The sequence below is a fragment of the Carlito syrichta genome, unplaced genomic scaffold (assembly GCF_000164805.1).
Source record: "Carlito syrichta isolate Samal-C Ts95f unplaced genomic scaffold, Tarsius_syrichta-2.0.1 Scaffold308186, whole genome shotgun sequence".
In the NCBI taxonomy this organism is placed as follows: domain Eukaryota; kingdom Metazoa; phylum Chordata; class Mammalia; order Primates; family Tarsiidae; genus Carlito; species Carlito syrichta.
The window spans coordinates 177,828-201,657 of NW_007252282.1; the positions used below are offsets into that span (position 1 = coordinate 177,828).

At 39.9% G+C, this 23,830-nt stretch overlaps 1 pseudogene across 1 annotated transcript; it reads left to right on the plus strand.

The window, feature by feature from the left end:
* Positions 1–13,451: 13,451 nt before the first annotated feature.
* LOC103267604 lies at positions 13,452–14,290 on the plus strand (annotated as a pseudogene). Its single transcript, XR_504760.2, has one exon. The product of XR_504760.2 is annotated as a ferritin heavy chain pseudogene (transcript).
* The last annotated feature ends 9,540 nt before the right edge of the window (positions 14,291–23,830 follow it).

A 23,830-nucleotide genomic window follows, 5' to 3' on the forward strand; every position in this document is an offset into this window, starting at 1 on the left:
TAATTTTTTTATTTCTGGAATTTTTATATTCAATCTTTTCAGACCAAAGTTGACCACACGTACCTGAAACCACAGAAAGTGAAACCATGAATAACTGTATACATAAACAATAAAAAGGAAAAAACTACTGATACACACAGATATTTAGATGAGTCTCTGAAAATGCATACTGAATAAAAAGTCAGTCCCACCCTAGGCCTCCCAAACCAAAATTGTTAAGGGTGGGCGCCAAGGAATCTTCCACAGAAACAATGTATCCCTCACAGCCAACAAATTATTATCCAAATTTTCTTTTTGTTCATAAATTAAACCTGGGTTTTATACTATTCAGGGAACTATAATAGCAAAATGAAAATAAGACAGAAAGGTAAAAATCATGGGGAAATAAAAAAATTAGTGACAATCTTCATATTATTTCATAACATTTGAAAGTTATGCTGGGCCAGACACAGTGCCTCAAGCCTGCAATTCCAGCATTTTGGGAGGCCAAGGTGAGGGGAATGCCTGAACCCACGGTTTCGAGACCATCCTGAGCAACTTGGTGAGACCTCATCTCTATAATAAAACAAAAAATTAGCCAGGCATGGTAGCGCGTGCCTGTAGTTCCCACTACCTGGAAGGCTGAGACGGAAGGATTGCCTGAGCCCAGCAGGTCAACGCTGCTGTGGCTGTGAGCATGTCACTGTTACTCCAGCCTGGGTAACATATGGGACTCCAACTCAAAAAAAAAAAAGTAATACTGGGTTTGGCGCAGTGGCTCGTGTCTGTAATGCTAGCCCTTTGGGAGGTGGAGTTGGGAGTACAGCTAGAGCCCAGCCATTTGAGGCCAGCCTGGGCAACAGACTGAGACTTCATCTCCACAACAAAATACAATAAAATAATGAGCCAGGCATGGTAGCAGCTACTTGGGATGCTGAAATGGAAGGATTGCCTGAGTCCAGGTGGACAAGGCTGCCGTAAGCCATGATTGTTGTGATCATGCCATTGTATTCCAGCATGGGTGAGAGAGTGAGACTCCAACTCAAAATAATAATAATAATAATAATACAGCTACTTTATGATAACTTAGTATTAGCCCTAAGGATAGCTCTAAAGACAAATTAACACCTTGCTAATTGATCCCTGGCCTTTGAGATTATCCTAGGAGATACATAAACCAAAATGTTCACTGTATTACAACAGTAAAATAATATAATAGCAAGAAAGCAAATGCAATAACTAATGTGTGGAAAGATACATATAATAAAATAGATACTGGCCAGGTACAGTGGCTCACGTCTATAATCCCAGCACTTTGAGAGGCTAAGGTGGGGGGAATCCCTTGAAGCAGGAGTTTAAGACCAGCCTAGGCTACATAGTCAGACCCCACCTCTAAAAGTAAAAATTTTAAATTAAAAAAAAAAGTGAGTCTTGCAATAACATAACTGTTCTCACTATGTAGGAAGACAAAACATTGTAAACAACCAATTCTAGTTAATAATGCAATAACTAATTTGATCGATATTTTTCACTTATAAAAACTTAAATTTTGACAATAAAGGCCAATTTTGGTAAGTCAAAATAAACTTTAAGTATCAATTAACATCATACATGTGATTTAATAATTGGAAAATAAATTTATGCATTATTTTCTGTTAGAAGTAATTCTAATTAACCTTACCCCATAGCTGCCAGTGAAAAAAGAAAATGTACTACGTTAAAATCATATTCAATGCACACAATCCTCTAAGATTAAGCCCCCAAATCTTAGAATGGCATTAAATAAATTATTTCCAATGCAGAAAAGGCATTTGATAAAATTCAACATCCCTTCATGATAAAACCCTCAGCAAACTAGGCACTGAAGAAACATATCTCAAATAATAAGAGCCATATATGACAAACCCGCAGCCAACATCATAAATTTTTTTTTTTTTTTGAGTTGGAGTCTCACTTTGTCATGGCTATTGTGGTCTCAACCTTCTGGGCTCAGGTGATCAATTCAACATGGAAAAAAAAAACATCAAAAAGTGGGCAAAGGACATAAATAGACACTTCTCAAAAAAAAGATATATGGGCAATTAACAAACATATGAAAATATGCCCAACATCACTAATCAGAGACTCCAACTCAAAAAAAAAATTCGATCTCTATAAGATGTTAATATGTTTATTTTATTTTTTGAGTTGGAGTCTCACCCTGTTACCCAGACTGGAGTTCAGTGGCACACTCATGGCCACTGCAGCCTTGGCTTGCTGGGCTCAGGCAATCCTTCGCCTCAGCCTTCCAAGTAGCTGGAACTACAGGCGCGCTACTACTCCCTGCTAATTTTTTTATTTATTGTAGAGACAAGGCCTCACCAGGTTGCCCAGGCTGGTCTCAAACCCCTGGACACAGGCAAGCCTCTCGCCTCAGCCTCCCAAAGTGCTAAGATTACTGGCTTGAGGCACTGCGCCTGGCCTTAATTTTGAATTTTTATAGGGAGCGTATTGTCATACAGTACACTGTCACAGAAAATATATGAAAACAACAGAAACGTTTTTAAAACAAGTTATTGATTTTCTGAAATCATAAAATGCCTAAAAATACGAAATGACTACATTAGATGTTGAGACTTTTCATGGTTTATATCTCAGGTTGGGAAACTATAGCCCACAGGCCAAATATGTCCCAAATGTTTTTGTATGGCCAACAAGTTAAAAATTGTACATTTTTAAATGGTTGGGGTAAAAAAATCAAAACATTTTGTGATACACAAAAGTTGTATGAAATTTAAATTTCAGTGTCCATATATAAAGTTTATTGGAACATAGACATGCCCATTCATTGTCCATGGATGCTTCTATACTATGGAGAAAGAGTTAAGCACATGCAGCAGAGACCTTCTGTGGCCCTCTCACTGCCACTCAGCACTAGCAGTCACAGTGGCAAAGTTATGCTATGCATATCACTTATGGGATGAAAAGTCACAGTCAAAGATGACATGTAAAATTTCATTACAAAGCAGCATTAAGAGATGAGCATTTGCAACTGATTGATGATGTAAAACATTAACTTTGAACCAGAATTACATGAAACATTATCCTCCTAAAAAGTATTATTTCTACTCACTACAACTGCATTACTAAAGAAGTAGTCAATTATTAATATTTTGAAATTTCACCAGTTAAAAATTTGTGAAAAAGGACTTTCTCTCTGGTTATGTTAGTGCCTACATAATATATGTCATCTTGCCTCACGGCATACAAAGTTTAAAATTCGACAATCTGGAGCAATACAGAAAAAGTTTGCCGACCTCTGGTTTCTGCTATATTCCTTTATGTCTTGGTTTCTATGCTAGAACACCCTTATATCTCTATTTTTTGGCAAGCATATAAGCTTAGCTAATTTACGCTTAACTTCCATAGGGTTTTAAAAATATTGAATATATATATAATATTATATTAGAATGCCATCATTCTAGTTCTATATGATGGCAAATACCTTGCCTCTTCTTAATACCATGTGTGTATGAAAACACTTTTTGACACCTCCCTTCTAATTGTATTATGTTATTGTCTTGATAAGGGTCTTGCACAGTTACAAGTATGAAAGTTCAGTTGCTGGTTATGTGACCCACATAACAAAAGATCCAATTCCATTAAGACAACAGTTATGGCAGCTGTGTTGCTGATAATCATAAAAGCTGCTTCACAGATATGCTTCAGATACATAATTTGCTTTCAAAAATGGCACAATTATTTCACTAAAACAATGTCCAATTGTTATAAATGCTAACCATCTCTTCATGTACAGTCTTCCTTTTATAGTATATTTTGATTCAACACAACAGAAAATAAATGTAGTACATACCCGTAAGTTCAAGAAAACTTATTCTCACATTATTAACTTGGCTAGTGAAACGCAATAAATATACATGCTCACACTTTTTTCTCTAACTAAAAAATTAAGCCCTACTGTGATAGTCACAAGACAACTATTCTCAGCTATTGGGGGAAAAAGGCACACACACAATGTAAACTAGTATACATTCATTAAACCAAATTGCTAAAACCTATCTGGCACTTTTCTTCACTAACTATGACTGTTGCTGCTTTAGCTGCCTACCAGTATACTAATCAAACAGATCTTAATAATGGGTCTGGTTTCATTTTACAATTTTTTAAATTAAAAATCCAAGAGTTAACTTTTCAATTATGCCTCCCAAGATTAGAATTATTATTCCTATAATGAAGAACTGATGAATTATACAAAAATTATACAAATTATGTAAAAATACTAAACATTTCTTTTTCTTTCTTTCTTTCTTTCTTTTTTTTTTTTGAGTTGGAGTCTCACTCTGTCGCCCAGACTGGAGTGCAGTGGCCGCTCCCGACCACTGCAGCCTCGACCTCCTGGGCTCCGGCTATCCTTCCGCCTCAGCCTTCTGTGTAGCCGGAATTACAGGCGCGCGCTACCACGCCCGGCTAATTTTTTTGATTTATTGTAGAGATGAGGTCTTGCCTGACCAGCGGGTCTCGAACCCATGGGCTCAGGCAATCTACTCACCTCGGCCTCCCAAAGGCGTGGGATTACAGGCTGAGCCACCGAGCCCAGCTCTTTCTTTCTTTCTTTTTTTTTTGAGTTGGAGTCTCACCCTGTCATCCAGGTTGGAGTGTGGTGGCATGCTCATGGCCACCGCAGACTCAACCTGCTGGGCTCAGGCAATCCTTCCACCTTCAGCCTTCCAAGTAGCTGAAACTACAGTCACACACTACCACGCCAGCTAATTACATTTTCTCTTTTGAACTCCTTTCCTTTAACTGATTCCTTTGAACATTTACTAAGAGCCTGTGAGCCAGTGCTAAGCCCTAGAAAATAAGAGGAGTAAATCACAACCTGAAACAAAGCACACAATCTACACCTGGCTTGCCATTTCCCCATTTCAATCCAAATTCCCAAAACTAGCAGGATTTGGTAGGTAATCATGGAGGTAACAGGAGGGAAACTTGAAGGGCAAAGATGACTCAAAATGCCCAGTCTAGGTGAACAAAGGCTGTATTCACAAGGAAGTACGGAAGAAGAAACTCTTTGACAGCTGACAAGACCCTTCATGTTTTGGCCCCTACAGCCTCACTTTTTTGCCAGCACAGCCTCAATACCTACCAAGCCCATTGACTTGTTCCCAGTATTTGCCATGCCCTTGCATGCCTCCAGGTCTTTGTTCCTGCCTAGATCACCGCTCACATCCCTTTCCTGGGCTTTGCTAATTCATGCATGACCTTTCAAAATTCAGTTCAGATGTCACTTCCTCTGGAAAATCTTCCTTGAACAGGAACCCAAACCCAAGCAACACATCAACATCTAGGTCAAAGCCCTCCTGGGTGCTGCCACAACATGGTTCACTGGAAAGGCCCCTGACTATTTCTGTGTTCCGCTACAGAGTAAGACGGTGCAGGGCAGGAATTTTATTTCCCCCCATTCCAGTGATTAAGACAGTACCTGACAAATAGGAGGCATCTCCTAAATGGTCAATGGAAACATTAACTTTCTTGGTTAAGTAAGAAAGATCAATTACCCTAAATGAGGGGGACCAGAGAAGATATGCAGACACGAGCAAGACTTCTAATGCTACTATCATTTATCACCACGTATACAATAAATTCAGATTTTTAAATTAATTCAAAGTAAATCAAAACAATGGCTCAAACTTGACTTGTTCTTTAAAAATCAAATCTTCAAAGAGATTAGTTAACTACATACAGCAGGGTGTGGCACTGAACGTTTCAGTCAAAGCCTTGGGCTCTGGAGTTCAGAGCTCCCCAACTATCAGTACCAGACCAGTTCAACTGGTTCCTGGGTAACTTCAATGGCACTAGCAGAGTATCCCTAACCATGGCCCGTAGGCACTCCATTACCAAGGTTCGACAGCCTTAGATTTAGGCATTTGTAAAACTTGATCAGCTACTACTACTGGCTTAAAGGCTTTATCTCCAAGTATCCATAAAATCAGCAAGCAGAAGGAATAAATTAGATATATTCATTTGCTCAGAAAGGGGGAAAAACTTTCCATTTCCGAGTATAAAAATTACAAATATTCAGTATAAAGAAATCTAAGAGACCAAAAGAAGAAAAGATTCCCCATAAACCACCATCCAGAGATAACCATTTTAATGAGTATTTATTTAATGGCAGAGATCTGTCTACACATGCACACATAATTTTATATAAATTTTATATAAAGTAGACATTTGATTACTTATTGTTGAGAGAAATGTAAAGGGGCAAGTTGGGAATCTATTTCTATGGCAATAAATAAAAATCTACAACACATCACCATTTTTAATAGTTGTACATTTTCCTATTGGGTGGAGGATACACTGTAACTTAACCCATATTGATGGACACTTTCAGTGGCAGAAGTATATCTTTTTACACTTGTTTAATGCTGTTTTGTGACAAACTTCTAGACATTAGATTGCTACATTCAAAATTACACAGATTAAAATTTTAAGTATTGCCAAATTGCCTTCTACCAGAAATAATTTTGCAAAAACCTACAATGCCATCACAAGGCCATCCATTTCCCCATATTTTGAATAAGTGTATTTCATCAATTTTTGCCAATCTATATTACATTATCAATAATTTAAAAATATTACTCCAGGCTGGGAATGGTGGCTCATGCCTGTAACCCCAGCACTTGGGATGCCAAAGTTTGAGGACTGCTTGAGGCCAGGAGTTTAAGACCAGCCTGGACAACAAAGTAAGACTCCCATCTCTAAAAAAATTTTTAATTAGCCACATTTGGTGGTGCACACTAGACCCAGCTACCTGGGAAGCTAAATCAAGAGGATTACTTGAGCTCAGGAGTTCAAGACTGCAGTGAGCTATGATCACACCACTGCACTCCAGCAGGGGTGACAATGAAAAGAGAGATGCTGTCTCAAAAAAAAAAAAAAAAAATAGGGGCCAGGCACAGTGGCTCATGCCTATAATCTCAACAGTGGAAGACCAACGCAGGAGGATTGCTTGAGTCCAGGAATTTGAAAACAACTTAGGCAACACAGTGAGACCTCACCTCTACAAAAAAAAAAGTCAGGCATAGGGGAGTGCACGCATGTAGTTGCAGCTATGGGGGAGGCTGAGGAGAAAGGATTACCTGAACCCAAGAGTTAGAGGCTGCCAACCATGAGACAGGGTTGTGTCACTGCACTTTAGCCTGGGTGAGAGCAACACCTCAACTCAACAAACAAAACAAAACAAAACCCCTCCAAATCTCTCTCTTCTTAATCTTACAGAGAGCTTTATTCTGGTGAAGAAACCTTTAAACTAAAGAGGTTACACTGGTTTCATTATAGTTTCCTTTTATTAAATTCAAGTAAATATAAATATAGCTGATTTTAGTTTATAGAGTATGTATAATTAAAGTATTATAAAATTATTTGTCTTTCATCCACTGTCTAAACTTCCTCCTACACACACACTCTCTCATTCTTTCTCTCTCTCCCTCCCTCCCTCTCCTCCACTTCATCCTCTTAAAATGTTTCTGGAAGGAAACACAAAAATCTGATAATACTCACTGCCTCTAAAGAGAAGAACTGGATGGCTGGCACAATGGAGGTGCATTCCCAATTGTATTATACCTTTCAAATTTGACATGAGAACCTATTATCTGTATTTTTGAAATTCATTCTGTATTTTTGAAATTCATATACAATCAATCAATGATCCTACATCCAGGTATGCACACAGAAAAAATAATCAAATGCAAAAAAGGCTTGAAATGCAAAGATACCCATAACATTCATAAGTCAAAATCATAAGCAACATGTTAAAAAATTGAACAGAGAAACTAATGGGAAATATATAGTGGAACATTAAACATTTAAAATTGCTTTTAAAAATGATAAATTTACATGAGAGTTAATTTACAACCTAAGGGAAAATTTAGAAAAAAAGTTCCCATAATTCATTTCTAATTTTGTATCTTCTTCAGTTAATTTATTTACTAATGAAATACTCAACAAAACATTAACAGATACGTAACCAAAAATGGATACAGGCACAGTAGTATCTAATTAATAATTAATTTTACTAAGAACTAAATTAGGACAGGTGCTGTGGCTCAAGCCTGTAATCCCAGCACTTTGGAAAGCCGAGATGAGAGGACTGTCTGAGCTCAGAAGTTCAAGACCAGCCTGGGCAACTTGGTGAGCTATCATCTACAATACATCAAAAAATAAGCGGGGCATGGTAGACCATGCCTGTAGTTCCAGCTTCATGGAAGGCTGAGGCAGAAGGATGGCCTGAGCCCAGCAGGTCGAGGCTGCGGTGGCCCTGAGTATGCCAATGCACTCCAGCCTGGGCAACAGAGTGAGACTCCAACTCAAAAAAAAAAAAAAGAAAAGAAAAGAAAAAGAACTAAATTATTAATTTATCCAAAATAATTTTCCATAGGCATAATATCAAAAAGACATGGGCTATTTTAGAAAATTTAAAAATCCAATTAGTAATTATTATTTAGTTAAACATTAGATATAACTTGCACAAAATGTACCCATTTTTTGCTGTACAATTTGAAGAGTTTTGAAAAACAAATATAGTCATTAAATTACCATTACCATCAAGATTTAGAACACTGCCACTCCCCCTAAACAATTCTTCATGCCCCACTGAAGTCAACCTCTCCACCCATGTACTCAAACTCTGACCTACTTTCTGTCATTAAAGGTTAGTTTTGCCTTTTTAAAAATGTCATATAGGCAAGGCACGGTGGCTCATGCCTATAATCCCAGCAATTTGGGAGGTCAAGGCAAGAGGAATGCCTGAGCCCAGGAGTTCAAAACCAGCCTGAGCAACAAAGCAAGACCTCACCTCTCTTTAAAAAAACAAAATAGTCAGATATGGTGGCTCACGTCTGTAATTTCAGCACTTTGGGAGGCAGAGGCGAGAGGATTGCCTGAGCCCATGGGTTCGAGAACAGCCTGGGCAAACTGGTGAAACTTTGTCTCTACAATAAATCAAAAAAATTAGCCGGGTATCATGGTGCACACCTGAGGATTGTCTGTGCTCGGAGGTTCGAGACCAGTCTGGGCAACTTGGTGAGTCATCGTCTACAATACATCAAAAAATAATCGGGTCGTGGTAGCCCATGCCTGTAGTTCCAGCTTCTTGGAAGGCTGAGGCAGAAGGATTGCCTGAGTCCAGTAGGTCGAGGCTGCAGTGGCTGTGAGCATGTAAGCCTCTAATGCACTCCAGCCTGGGCAACTGAGTGAGAGACTGACTCAAAAAAAAAAAAAAAAAGAACCCAAAAAGCCAAAACAAAAAAACTCCTGGGCTAAAGGGATGTACCTTCCCCTTCCTCCCTAGCATCTGGAACTACAGGTGTGTACTACTACATCCAGTTAATTTTTAAATTGTTTTTGTTGTTTGTTTTTTATAGAGACAAGGTCTCACTAAGTTGGTGAGGCTGGTCTTGAACCACTGGGCTCATGTGATCCTCCACCACCCTGGCCTCCGAAAGTGCTGGGATTACAGGCATGAGCCACCACACCAGGCCTACAAAAACATTTTTTAAAAGTAGCCAGGCATGGTTGGCTATGCCTGTAGTCCCAGGAGGCTGAGGTGGGAGGGTCGATCACTTGAGCCCAGGAGTTTGAGCCAAGCCTGGGCAATAAGTAACACGCTATCTCTACAAAAACATTTTTAAAAATTAGCTGGGAACAGTATACAAAAACATTTTTAAAAACTAGCTAGGCAGCCAGGCTCAGTAGTTCAGCTTGTAATTCCAGCACTTTGGGAGGCCAATGCAAGTTGACTGCCTGAACCCGTGGGTTTGAGACCAGACCAGCAACTTGGCGAAACCTCATCTCTACAATAAATCAAAAATTAGCTGGGCATGGTAGCATGTGCCTGTAGTCCCAGCTACTTGGAAGGCTGAGGCAGAAGGATCGCTGGAGCCCAGTAGGTTGACGCTGGGGTGGCTGTGAGCGTGCCACTGAACTCCAGCCTGGGTGACAGAGTGAGACTCCAACTTAAAAACAAAACAAAACAAAAAAACTAGCTAGGCATAGTGGCTGCACCTGTAGTCCCAGCTACCTGGGAAGCTGAGGCCAGAAGATTACTTAAGCCTAGGAGTTTGAAGCTGCAATGAGCTATGACTGCACCACTTCAGCCTAGGGAACAAAGTGAGAGACTGAGTCTCCAAAAAAAAATTTTTTTTAATAGCTGATTCCCATTATTTATGATAGTTATTTGTTCTACAAAGTCACCATGAACATTGAATTAGCAAATACTGAGCCACTGCTCCTAGGGGAAATACAGGGCTATACTCCTGTAAGCCTCTAATCACATTTTCACCAAATCATCAATTCATAACCTTATTTAATGTGTATTTCTGTTCAAAGATACCTTATTTAATACATATTATTGGTTCATTACCATTGAACTTATGGTCAGCAGCACTATAATTCATGCCTAAATGAAGTTATCTAACCCCTGTTAATTTATCTGGAAAGCACATTACAGCCTTCTTGTGCTCAGAAAGCACGTGCTTGAGGGCATAATGATTTTAAACAACAAAATCATTAACAAAAAGCAAAAAATGCAGCACTAAATAGATCATGAAAAGGGCACTTGCCCATACTATGAGAGCTGAAAGAAGGCAGAGTGCCTTGTTTGACTCAGTTGGGAACGAGTGTGTGGGACAACTCAAATTTTCCACTGCACATGCATGTTCACAAATAACTGCAAAAGCACTGTAAGTATTGACTTTGGAGTTACAAATAAATTTTAGCTAGTAGGCAAATTTGCAAACACAAAATCTGCAAATAACAAGAATTAACTTCATACTGATTTTTTCCTATTAGATCAAACTTGCATACTTGGCATAATCTCTACCTGGACATGATGGATCATCATTATATTTATATTGCTAGGTTCAACTTGCTAATATTTTGTTAAGAAGTTTTATGTTGGTTGTCATGAAGGATATTGTTCTATAGTTGTTTTTTTTTTTACAATGTCTTTGTGTGCCTTGGTATTGGAATAATACTACCTCATAAAATGAGTTTAGGGTATTATTTCTTCTATTTTTGTTTCTTAAAAGTTTGGCAGAATGCACCACTGATGCCATTTGGCCTGGAGTTCTCTTTTTAAGACAGTTTCAAATTATGAATTAAATTTTAAAAATAGATAATGGGAATTCAGGTTTTCTACTTCTTTGGTAGTTTGTCTCTTTCAATTTATCTATTTCATCTAAGTTATTAAATTTATTGACAAAGTTATCCATAATGTTCCTTCATTATCCTTTTAATTTATGTAGGATCTGTAGTAACATCCACTCTTTCAGTCCTTGCATTGATAATGTGTATGTTTTTCTCTTTCACCAATCTAACGAAAAGTTCATAAGCAGCCTGTGACTTCACCAATTTTCTCTATTATTTAAGCAGTTTTCTGGCTGGGCACAGTGGCTCATGCCTGTTATCCCAGGACTTTGGGAGGTTGAGGCAGAAGAATCACTTGAGCCCAAGAGTTTAAGACTAGTTGGAAAACATAACAAGGCCCAACTGCTACAAAAAAATTTAAAAATTAGTCAAGCATTGTAGCCAAGCACGGTGGTCCCAGCTCCTTCAGAGACTGAGGTGGGAGGATCATTTGAGCCCAGGAATTCAAGGTAAACAATCACTCCAGCCTGGGCAAGAGAGTGAGAGTGAGACCCTAACTCTTAAAGAATAGAAAGAAAGAAAAGAGAAAAGGAAAATGAGCAGCTTTCTAAATTCATTAATTTCTGTTGTCTTTATTATTTCCTCCTTCTACTTACTTTGGGTTTAATTTGCTCTTTCTCTAGCTTCTTAGGGTAGAAGCTTAGATTATTATTTTAGAGCTTTCTTCCTTTTCAATAAAAGCATTTAAAACTACCATCTCCCTCCAAGCATGCTTCAAAAAATATATATGTTGTGCTTTCATTACGCTTCACTTAGAAATATTTTGTTTTGCCTGAGTCTAGGGCTTCGAGACCAGCCTGAGCAACATGGTAAGACCTTGTTCTCTATAATAAATAAAAAAAAACAGCTGGGCATGGTGGCACATGACTGTGGTTCCAGCTACTTGGAATGCTGAGGTAGAAAGATCACCTGAGACCAGCAGGTCAAGGCTGTGGTGGCCGTAAGCGTGCCACTGCACTCTAGCCTGGGCAACAGAATGAGATTCCAACTCAAAAAATAAATAAATAAAAATATTTTGTGCCGGGCTCGGTGGCTCAGCCTGTAATCCCGCGCCTTTGGGAGGCTGAGGTGGGTGGATTGCCTGAGCCCGCAGGTTTGAGACCCGCCTGGGCAGCGAGACCTCATCTCTACAATAAATAAAAAAATCAGCCAGGAGTGGTAGCGTGCGCCTGTAGTTCCCGCTACTTGGAAGGCTGAGGTGGAAGGATCGCCAGAGCCCAGCAGGTCGAGGCTACGGTGGCCGGAAGCAGCCACTGCACTCCAGTCTGGGCGACCGAGTGAGACTCCAACTCAAAAAAAAAAAAAAAAATTTTGTCATTTCTTCTCTGACGTATATATTATTTAGAAACATTTTTCAAATATTTGGGAGATTTCTCATGTATCTAATTTAATTATGCTGTGGTCATAGGACATATTCTATATTGATTCACTCTCTCTCTCTCTCTTTTTTTTTTTTTGGAGTTGGAGTCTCACTCTGTCGCCCAGACTGGAGTGCAGTGGCACGCTCCCGGCCACCACAGCCTTGACCTGCTGGGCTCTGGCGATCCTTCCACCTCAGCCTTCCAAGTAGCTGGAACTATAGGCACATGCTACCACGCCTGGCTAATTTTTTTTATTTATTGTAGAGATGAGGTCTTGCCAAGTTGTCCAGGCAGGTCTTGAACCTGCGGGCTCAGGCAATTCACTCACCTCGGCCTCCCAAAGCACGGGATTACAGGTTGAGCCACTGAGCCCAGCTGATTCGCTCTCTTTTACAGTTACTGAGACTTATTTTATGGCTCAGCATATGGTTTATCTTGATTGCTCCAGGTGCAAGTGGAAAGAATGTGTACTGTGCTGTTGCTGAGTGCTCTATAAATGCAAATGAGGTTATGTTTGTTGATAATGTATGCCACGTCTTCTAAGTTTTAACTGGTTCTCTGTCTACTTGCACTATCAACTACTGGGAAACAAATGTTGAACTCTGCTTCACGAATTTTGAAGCTTTGCTACTGGAAGCATATATTCTTATAATTAATATATGTTTTTGATTAATTAACCTTGTCATTATGAAATGCTCCTCTTTTTCCTTAGTAATAGTCCTTATGCTAAAATCTACTTTAAATGGTAATCAGCATTCCACCTTTCTTATGCTCAGTTTCGATTTGTGCATCCAACCTACTTCTCTATATTTAAAGTCTTGCAGATTTTATATACTTGAATCTTATTTTTTATTAAATCTAGTCTGGAGACGTCCTGTGCCGAGAGTCGCCACGGCTTCCTGCTTCAACAGTGCTTGGATGGAACCTGGAGCTCGTCTCTTGCCCCGGCTGACCGCTCCGAGCCAGCCCTCCGACCTCCTCGAGGCCGCCGCTGCCGCATCCCTGCCCGTCCTCAGCCGCAGCCATGACGACCGCATCCACCTCGCAGGTGCGCCAGAACTACCACCAGGACTCGGAGGCCGCCATCAACCGCCAGATCAACCTGGAACTCTACGCCTCCTACGTCTACCTGTCCATGTCATACTACTTTGACCGCGATGATGTGGCTTTGAAGAACTTTCCCAAATACTTTCTTCACCAATCTCATGAGGAGAGGGAGCATGCTGAGAAACTGATGAAGCTGCAAAACCAACGTGGTGGCCGCATCTTCCTTCAGGACATAAAGAAACCAGACCGTGATGACTGGGAGAACGGGCTGAATGCCATGGAGTATGCATTACACTTGGGAAAAAAACGTGAACCAGTCACTACTGGAACTGCACAAACTGGCTACTGACAAAAACGACCCTCACTTGTGTGACTTCATTGAGACACATTACCTGAATGAGCAGGTGAAATTCATCAAAGAATTGGGTGACTACGTAACTAACTTGCGCAAGATGGGAGCCCCCGAATCTGGCATGGCAGAATATCTCTTTGACAAGCACACCCTGGGAGAGAGTGATGACAGCTAAACCTTGGGCTAATTTCCCCATAGCTACTGGGTGACTTTCCTGGTCACCAAGGCAGTGCATGCATGTTGGGGTTTCCTTTGCCTTTTATATAGGTTATACCAAAATGTCCACTTCAGTTCTTTGATTTGTACCATTCCATCAAATAAAGAAATTTGGTACCCAAAAAAACAAACAAAACAAAACTAGTCTGACACTAGTTAAATGGACACCATTTAATATTATATGATCATACTTATCTCACTTATTTTCTCTTGCATCTGTTCTTTCTCCTGTTTTTCCTCTCTTCCTTCATAATCTTGGCTTCGTAAGTAATTTACTGACACATTAGAAATATCTTTCTTACTTTTTGCTTAGTTGCTCTAAGGTTTTATACTAGGCATCTTTAACTTCTCAGGCTGTAGCTTGAAATGAAATTTTATCACTTTACATATAAGACATTTAGAATTATATACTTTCCATTGCTGCTTCCTGTCTTTTGTGCTACTATTACCATTCATTCTATGTACCACTGTACATCCACAATGTTATTACTATTTTGTTTTAAGCAATTATCTTGTAAAGAAATCAAATAATGAAAAAAGACCCTTTTATCTTGCATAACTTAATGGTTTTAAGGCTCTTTATTCCTTTGTATACCAAGTTTCCATCTGATATTATTTTCCTTCCACCTGAAGAACTATCTTTAACATTTCTCTCAGGTATTATATGTATGAAAAAGTATTTATTTAGTCTTAATTTTGAAGAATATTTTTGCTGGGTATAAAATTATATGTGAGTTTACAGTTTTATCTGTTACTACTTTAAAGATGCCATGTTAGCTGGGCTCAGAGGCTCAGCCTGTAATCCCGTGCTTTGGGAGGCTGAGGTGAGTAGACTGCCTGAGCCCACAGGTTCGAGACCCGCCTGGGCAACCTGGTGATACCTCATCTCTACAATAAATCAAAAAATTAGCCAGGCGTGGTAGCGTGTGCCTGTAGTTCCAGCTACTTGGAAGGCTGAGGTGGAAGGATCACTGGAGCCCAGCAGGTTGAGGCTGCAAGGGCCGGGAGTGGCCACTGCACTCCAGTCTGGGCGACAGAGTGAGACTCCAACTCAAAAAAAAAAAGAAAAAAAAAGATGCCATATCATTTCGTTCTGTCTTATGTTGTTCCTAGGAAGAAATGTGCCATCATTTTTTTGTTGTACATAAAATGTCATTTTTCTTTCACTATTTTAAAATTGCTTTTCTCTTTATCACTGGTTTTCAGTCATCTTATTGTGATATGCCTTGGTATGGTTTTTGTTTACTCTGCTTGGTAATAATTGAACACCTTGGATTAGTTGGTTTATAGTTTTTTGTTGTTATTTTTTTGAGTCGGAGTCTCACTCTGTCACCCCAACTGGAGTGCAGTGGCTCCTCCTGGCCAACACAGCCTCGACCTCCTGGGCTCCGGCGATCCTTCCACCTCAGCCTTCCAAGTAGCCAGAATTACAGGAATGCACTAGCACACCCCACTGATTTTTTTATTTATTATAGAGATGAGGTTTCGTCAAGTTGCCCAGGCAGGTCTTGAACCCACAGGCTCAGGCAATTCACTCACCTCAGCCTCCCAAAGCATGGGATTACAGGCTGAGCCACCAAGCCCAGCCAGTTTATAGTTTTTATAAAGTTGGGAATTTTTCAGTCATTATTTCTTAAAACTTTTTTGGGGAAGTCCTCCCTCTTTCTTCTCAGAGGAAATCACACCCACATTGTCATACAGATCACAGAGGTTTTATTCATTATGCCTTTTAATCCCTCTCCTGCATTTAATTTTTTGGTAGTTTCTACTTCTATGTCAAGTTTACTGCTCTTTTTCATTAGGTAAGAAACTGCTGTTTGTTACTACATTTCTCATCTTTAAAAATCCTACACAGTTCCTTTTAATACATTTTGCTTTTCTTCTCATTATATTCATGTTTTCCTTTAAATCTTTGAGCATATTTAAGATGTCAGCTTTTTTTTTTTTTGCATTGGAGTCTCATTCTGTTGCCCAGACTGGAGTGCAGTAGCCGCTTCCGGCCACCGCAACCTCGACCTGTTAGGCTCCGGCGATCCTTCTGCCTCAGCCTTCCAAGTAGCCGGAATTACAGGCATGCACAATCACGCCCGGCTGATTTTTTTATTTATTGTAGAGATGAGGTCTCGCTGCCCAGGCAGGTTTCGAACCCGTGGGCTCAGGCAATCCACTCACCTCAGCCTCCCAAAGGCGCAGGTCTACAGGCTGTCAGCTTTAAAGTCATCTTATAATTCCATCGTTTCAGCCAGATGCAGTGGCCCATGCCTGTAATCCCAGCACTCTGGGAGACTGAGGCAGGAAGACTGCTTGAATCCAGGAGATTGAGACCAGTCTAGGTAACACAGTGAGACTTTGTCTCTACTAAAATGAAAAAATTAGCCAGGCATCAAGTCACGCACCTTTATTTAGTCCCAGTTACTCAGGAGGCTTAGATGGGAGGATTGCCTGAGCCCAGGAGTTCAAAGCTGCTGTGACTGTGCCACTGCACTTCAGCTTCGACAGCAGCAGGAAACCCTGACTTTAAAAATTCCATTGTCTCTGTTATTTTGCAGTCTGTTTCCATTGCCTTCATTTCTCCTCATTATGGTTTATATTTTTCTGCTTCTAGTAATTTTTTATTAGATGCTGAACAGTGTTATTACGTTTTTAAATATTTGGATTTTTGTTATCTTTCTTTAAAATTTCTTAGGCTTTGTTCTGAAAGTCAGTTAAGCAACCTGTGGATCAGTTTCATCTTTGAAGTTTAACCTTTTTTTTTTTTTTGAGTTGGAGTCTCACTCTGTCACCCAGACTAGAGTGCAGTGGCCCCTCCCGGCCACCGCAGCCTCGACCTGCTGGGCTCCTGCGATCCTTCCGCCTCAGCCTTCCAAGTAGCCGGAATTACAGGCATGCGCTACCACACCCGGCTGATTTTTTGATTTATTGTAGAGAGGTCTTGCTGCCCAGGTGGGTCTCGAACCCGCGGGCTCAGGCAATCCACTCACCTCAGCCTCCCGAAGGCGCGGGATTACAGGCTGAGCCACCGAGCCTGGCTCTTTGTTCATTCTTACAGAGTTTCATTGTACACACATTTTATATACTCCTTTAGCAAAGGTTACAGAAAACAGCTATGCAGACTTCTAGAACTTTTTCTATACAACTCCCTCTTCTCTGAAATTCTGTTCAGCTTTTTCCAGGCATTGCAACATCCCTGAATTCTAATATCTAGTCCATCAATTCAACAAATCATGCCCTGACTGAGATTCCCTCTGCCTGCAACATGATTTGAAATGTATCCTCTGGCAGAAATCCAGGGCAATCATAGTGCTCACCTTTACTATGTTTTCTTTTCTTAGGAATCACATTCCCACAATGCCTGTTATCCAAGATCCAAAAATAACAATTGATATCTTGTGTCCAATTTTCTCATTGTTTATCATAGGAGAGACTGTTTCTCCATCATGGCCAGAAACAGAAGTCCTTCATGTCCAAGTAATCATGCTTTAAACTCAACTGATTCCTATCATCTAGAACTATACACATAGGCGGTGTAGTAGTACATGCCTGTAGTTCCAGCTACTTGGAAGGCTGAGGCGGAAGGATCGCCAGAGCCCAGCAGTTCGAGGCTGCGGTGGCCGGGAGCGGCCACTGCACTCCAGTCTGGGTGACAGAGTAAGACTCCAACTCAACAAAAAGAATTATACACAAATATTTTGCTTTGTGAGTTGTTTTATTCACGGAAGAGTTTTCTATGCATCAAGGACTACACAAATAATGAAGAGAAACATGAAATAGCTAAATACTACTAACACCGACTGAGCAATTAATACTGATTAGGCTTTGTACGAACAAAGTTTTCCATGCGTTACCTAATTTAAACCTCACAACAACACTTTGAGGTAGCGATTACTCAATTCATTAATTTAATAGGTCTTTATTAAGCACTTATTATGAATCCAGACTCTTCTAGGTGATGATACAGTGGTGAGTACAGAAGTAAAAATACAGAGCCTTTAGGAGTTTATATTATACCATCATTAATCACCTCCAGGTGAAGAAAATAAGGAATAGAAGAAGTAAATAACTTGTCACACGGTTTGTAACAGCCAAGGCTTGCCTGTAAACCTCATAAAAACTAGAATCTGAACAAGACCTAAACCACTACATTAGAAGACCTCTCACAGAAACTATACTCTATTAATATAGATAATTAAGAGTATATAACACAGTATGATAAATTCTAAAAGAGTGCTATGCCCACAGTGCTAGAGAAGGACTCACAGGGCAGGCACCTCTTTCATGTTACCATAAGCAGCAAGAAGAAACCCGTGGCACCTTTCACACTTCACTTAGAAGTCTCCTTAGAAATACCCGGTTCACAGCACATTTTCTACTTTTTATGCTACTGAGGGTAAGAGTGTTGCTAAGCTTTCTGTCTCTACATAACAAGAATCCCTCTTCCTCTGGTTTTCAACAATAATGCTTCTCATTTCCTTTTGAGTCTTTACCCACAGCTTCCTCAAAGTCTAGATTTATACCAACAGTCTATTCAAGGGAAAATGTCTATCATGACTGACAAAATTCTTCTAACCTCCTCCCACCCAAGGCCACTTCCACATTTCTACATATTCGTTATAGCAACATTCCATCTGCAAGCACCAAAATATGTTATTAGTTGGCTATTGCTGCACTAAAAATTACCCTAAAACTCGGTGGCTTATCATATGAACATTTATTATCTCAGAGATTCTTGGGGTCAGGAATACAGGTGTGATTCAGCTGAATGTCTCTAACTCAGGTCTATCACAGGGATAAAATCCGGTGCCAGCTGGGACTGCAGTTCCCAAGGCACAGGTGAAGGAAGTTCTGCTTCCATACTCATTCATATGGCTACTGCAGACCACAGTTCCTTACTTACTGTTGTTGGCCAAAAACAACAATCAGTTCCTTGCCACATGGGCCTCTTCATAGGGCTATATAGAAAAAGCAAGCTGCTTCCCAAGAACTCTGAAAACAAGCAAGTGAAAGAGGGAGAACAAGACACAAGTGACAATCTTTTGGTAACTACATATCCGAAGTGACATCTCATCATTTTTGCTGTATTCCTTCTAAGAAAGGGATACAGCACCAGGTCCTGCTACACGCAAGGGAAGGGTATTATTATACAGGGCATGAACACCAGGAAGTGGGATCAACTGGAAGCCTCCTCAGAGGCTGTCTACCACAAGAGGTATGAACAAGGTGGTAAACACCATGAGTGAGGGGTTCTTAAGAAAAGAAATGCCTAGAAGAGCAAGCAGAGGTTTCCAACTTCTAAAAATGTGAATTTGACAATGATGGAGAAGGAACGAGCATGCCAAAAATAAAATAAAAGGGAAAGAGTGAAACACAGCTCTAGAAACCATATGTACTTTATAATGGCTTAAATAAAAAGACCATGCAATATGACCATTACTTGGCCAGAGAAGGTCTTGGATGCTATGCTAAGGATTTTGGTTTTTATCCTGAAGGCAATAAGGGAAATGACATAATCAGATCTGCATTTTAGAAGAAACTTTTGGATAGCAGTATGGATAGAGAAGAAACTGAGTCAGGAAGATCTGTTAAGTGATTATTGCAATAAATCAAGTGAGCAAGACAACCAGAATCAAGAAGCATGAAATATCTCAGAGCATCTCAAGAGGTCAGTAGTACTGAGTCCTTCCTGACTGCCTGTGTATGCAGTGTCCACATTAAAGGGAAGGGGAACAGAAGTATAAGCAGAGTAGACAGTATGAAATTTGAAACCATCCAGACCTGGTTCAACTTCAATTGCGTCAGTTATGTTATCCCCTGATTAGGTTCCTTAATTGTTCCAAACTTCTCTTACCACATCCGTAAAATAAAGAGTTGTTAGCTGGGCTCCGTGGCTCAGCCTGTAATCCCGCGCTTTGGGAGGCTGAGGTGAGTGGATTGCCTGAGCCTGCGGGTTTGAGACCTGCCTGGGCAACTTGGCAAGATTTCATCTCTACAATAAATCAAAAATTAGCCGGGCGTGGTAGCGCATGCCTGTAGCTCCAGCTACTTGGAAGGCTAAGGCGGAAGGATCACCGGAGCCCAGCAGGTTGAAGCTGCGGTGTCAGGGTGCATGCCACTGCACTGCAGTCTGGGTGACAGAGTGAGACTCCAACTCAAAAATAAATAAAAATAAAAAAAATAAGCAGGGTTGTTGTGAAGATTAAATGAAAATGTATATGTACAAAGCTCAGACACAGCAAATGGTATCTAGTGTTACTACATGTTCCTCAAGTTTTAGGCTTAGGAAACAAGGAGAAAATTAGCTGTTTCAAATCCACTAAGTTTGGCATAGCTATAGAATTTCAGTTGGAGACTTAGTAGACAGTTTTACACGTGAATGTGTATACAAAGAGTGTGTCTAGAGTTCCACACGAGGAGAAATTTAGAAGTAATCCTATATAGACAGGTTAAGGACATGGGAGCATAGCTAATGAAACATGAGAAAAGTAGTACTGAATGGAGCCCTAGGACACAAAAACATCTCAAAAGGGAAAAAAAGAAAAGAATACTTCAAGAACCTATAAAGACAGAGAATTTGGAAAAGAGAATGCCTAACTGGATTGCTGTGAGGATTAAGTTAAAAAAAATATATATATATATATAAAACATCTGTCATGTAGAGGACACCATACCCCTTTTCAAGAGCCATTTCAATAAAGTCATTGGGCAGAAGTCACACTGGATAGTCTAAGGCACAAACAGGAAGAAGTTAGACATAGTCTTTTCAAGGAGGTTCCTTAAGAAGAGAAAGAAATCAAGTAAAATCTATACGAAATAGGGTAGAAGGAATGACTAGCCTTTTCTTCATCACTCTAGAGCAGGCTTTAGCAACTATTTTTACACTAAATTAAAGTCCAAAGCAAACAGTAAGAGGAAATACTTTATGGTGACTTAAGTACTTAGCCCTCTAGCATACACAACATCAGCCAGCTATAACCAAAGTTCACAGTACCTTAGTTCATGCCACAGCCCCTTTCTGGTCTCACATTGTAGTCTTTCACTTCCCTCACAAAAATGAAAAACAAATACTTTATTAAAATACACTAAAAGAAATCCATTTGCAATCAATAAACACACATTAACATCAGTCTTCAAAGAGTGACAATAAAAACAAAATACAAAAGGTAAACAGAACTTAAGTCTCTCTCTCTTTTTTTTTTTGAGTTGGAGTCTCACTCCATCACCCAGGCTGGAGAGCAGTGCTCATGCGATCCTTCTGCCTCAGCCCTCCAAGTAGCCGAAACTACAAGTGTGAGCTACCACATCTGGCTAATTTTTTGATTTAGTGTAGACATGAGGTCTCGCCAAGTTGCCCAGGCTGTTCTTGAACCTGTGAGCTCAGACAATCCCCTCACCTCGGCTTCCCAAAGTGCTGGGATTACAGGCTTGAGCCACCGCGCCTGACAAGTCTCATATTTCAAAAGGTCCTTTAGGCTCTTAATATCAATTAGTGCACTAACTATACTATGCTTGTTAACATCCACACCATTAGCCTCAACTCTCTTCCTTAGATGAGAACTATATTCAGAACTGCCTGCCTGGTATGTCCAGATAGGTGAGCTACACGCAATTCTGAACCTACCTTCCATGGCATTTGTTCAACAAACATTCACTGAGCATCTAGTATACATAAAGAAAAGAACAAAGGAAAAAGGTACCTGCCACTGGAGAGCTTGTATTTTAATAGGAAAAGTGAGACCATAAAACCAACAAATATGTTCGATGCTAAAAACAGAGAAAAATAAAGCAGGGTAGAAGAGTGGAGGGCATGCTGTATGGGGTCACCATGTTATAGAGAAGTTAGGAAAGGCCTTTCTGGTAAGCTGATGCTCGAAAGGGACCTTAAAACAGACACCAGAAAGAGTCCAGAGAATCTGAGACATGATCCCACTGGAGAAAAGAACACCTGAAAAAGCCCTGAGGTACTGACCTCTCAAAAATTACTTAACCCTTTCCTCTCCTTTAACCTCCCAATCAAAAGCTGTAAATTTCACAAAGACAATACCTTTCTAATCATTCCTTCCTTTCCACACTCACTACTGCTGCTCTAATTTTAGGTTTTCATCACTTCATGCCTTAACAATTAATTGCACCAAACTAGCCTTCAGCTTTTCCCTCCTTCCATCTCATCCTATCCTGCTACCATCTGCTCATGTTACTGTTCCCTCAAAAGCTTTCAATGATTCCACAACACACAATGAATAAAAACTATAGTCTTGTTTTATTCTTTTAAGGCATAATATTTTATTTTCACTGTTTAATTGACCTGTGATGATTAAAATAAAAATAAAAATTGGAATGTTCCCAGTACATTACATGTACTTAATAAAGTCATTTCAAATATCTACACACACACACACACACATATATATATCTACTGTCATCTCCTGCTACCTCCTATCTTATGAATTCAATGAACATTTACTAAATTATAATATATCCATATATGGAACATAATTTCAGTAAAATGAGTGAGGTTTAGTCTATGTAAGTTATATACCTCAAAAAGTTAAAAATAAAGATAGGCCCCTCCCCTCAAATAGGTAGCTGTATATGTAAAAAACTCTCCAGGTTCAACAACGAAAAAATATGTAACTTTTTATACAGGATGATACCATTCTACTAAATTTGTCAAAATGTTATAAATATATGTATATATGTAATGTGATATATATTTATGTCTGTATGTTGAGTGTGAGTTGTTTATATATCAGCTATGACTGCTTTCTTGCTACAATGACAGAGATCACAGGTGTAACATAGATTCATATGGCTCGCAAGTCCAAAAGATTTATTATATGGCCCTTCCAGAGAAATTCTGCAAGCATATTCAAAAAACTGTTAATGGAGGTGTGAAGAAGAATCTTTACGTTTTCATTTTAAAGCCTTCTAAAAGGCATGAACTTTATTATTCACACGTATTATTTTTACTTTAAAAAATTAATATTTGAAACATATGCCAGGCTCTGTGCTTACAGTCTGATGGAACAGGGAGGTTCCAAACAGCAATCAGAAGTCTAATGAGTCTTGAGAAAGGAAAAGTACAGATTGTCTCTGGAAGCTTATGAAATAGGAGGTGTCATCAAGCTGAGGCCTGAAGAATGAGCTCTTCAAGCCCAGGGCTCAGTGTGCAAGAAGCCTGAGCCAGAAAAGCATACTTTAGCTCAAGAAATCAAAACAGCCGGGCTCCGTGGCTCAGCCTGTAATCCTGCGCCTTTGGGAGGCTGAGGTGAGTGGACTGCCTGAGCCCACGGGTTCGAGACCCACCTGGGCAGCGAGACCTCCTCTCTACAATAAATCAAAAAATCAGCCAGGCATGGTAGCGCATGCCTGTAATTCCGGCTACTTGGAAGGCTGAGACAGAAGGATCACCGGAGCCCAGTAGGTCGAGGCTGCGGTGGCTGGGAGTGGCCACTGCACTCCAGTATGGGCGACAGAGTGAGACTCCAACTCAAAAAAAAAAAAAAAAGAAATCAAAACATGGCCAGCATGGTCAGGCCATAGAGATACAGGGGAAAGTATGGTTAGGTGAATAAACCTCACACTTACAGTATCAAAAAAGCATAATACCACAATTATCTAAAGCTGACATCTCTGGCAAAGATACATTTTCCTTTCATCTTACCTTTGAGGA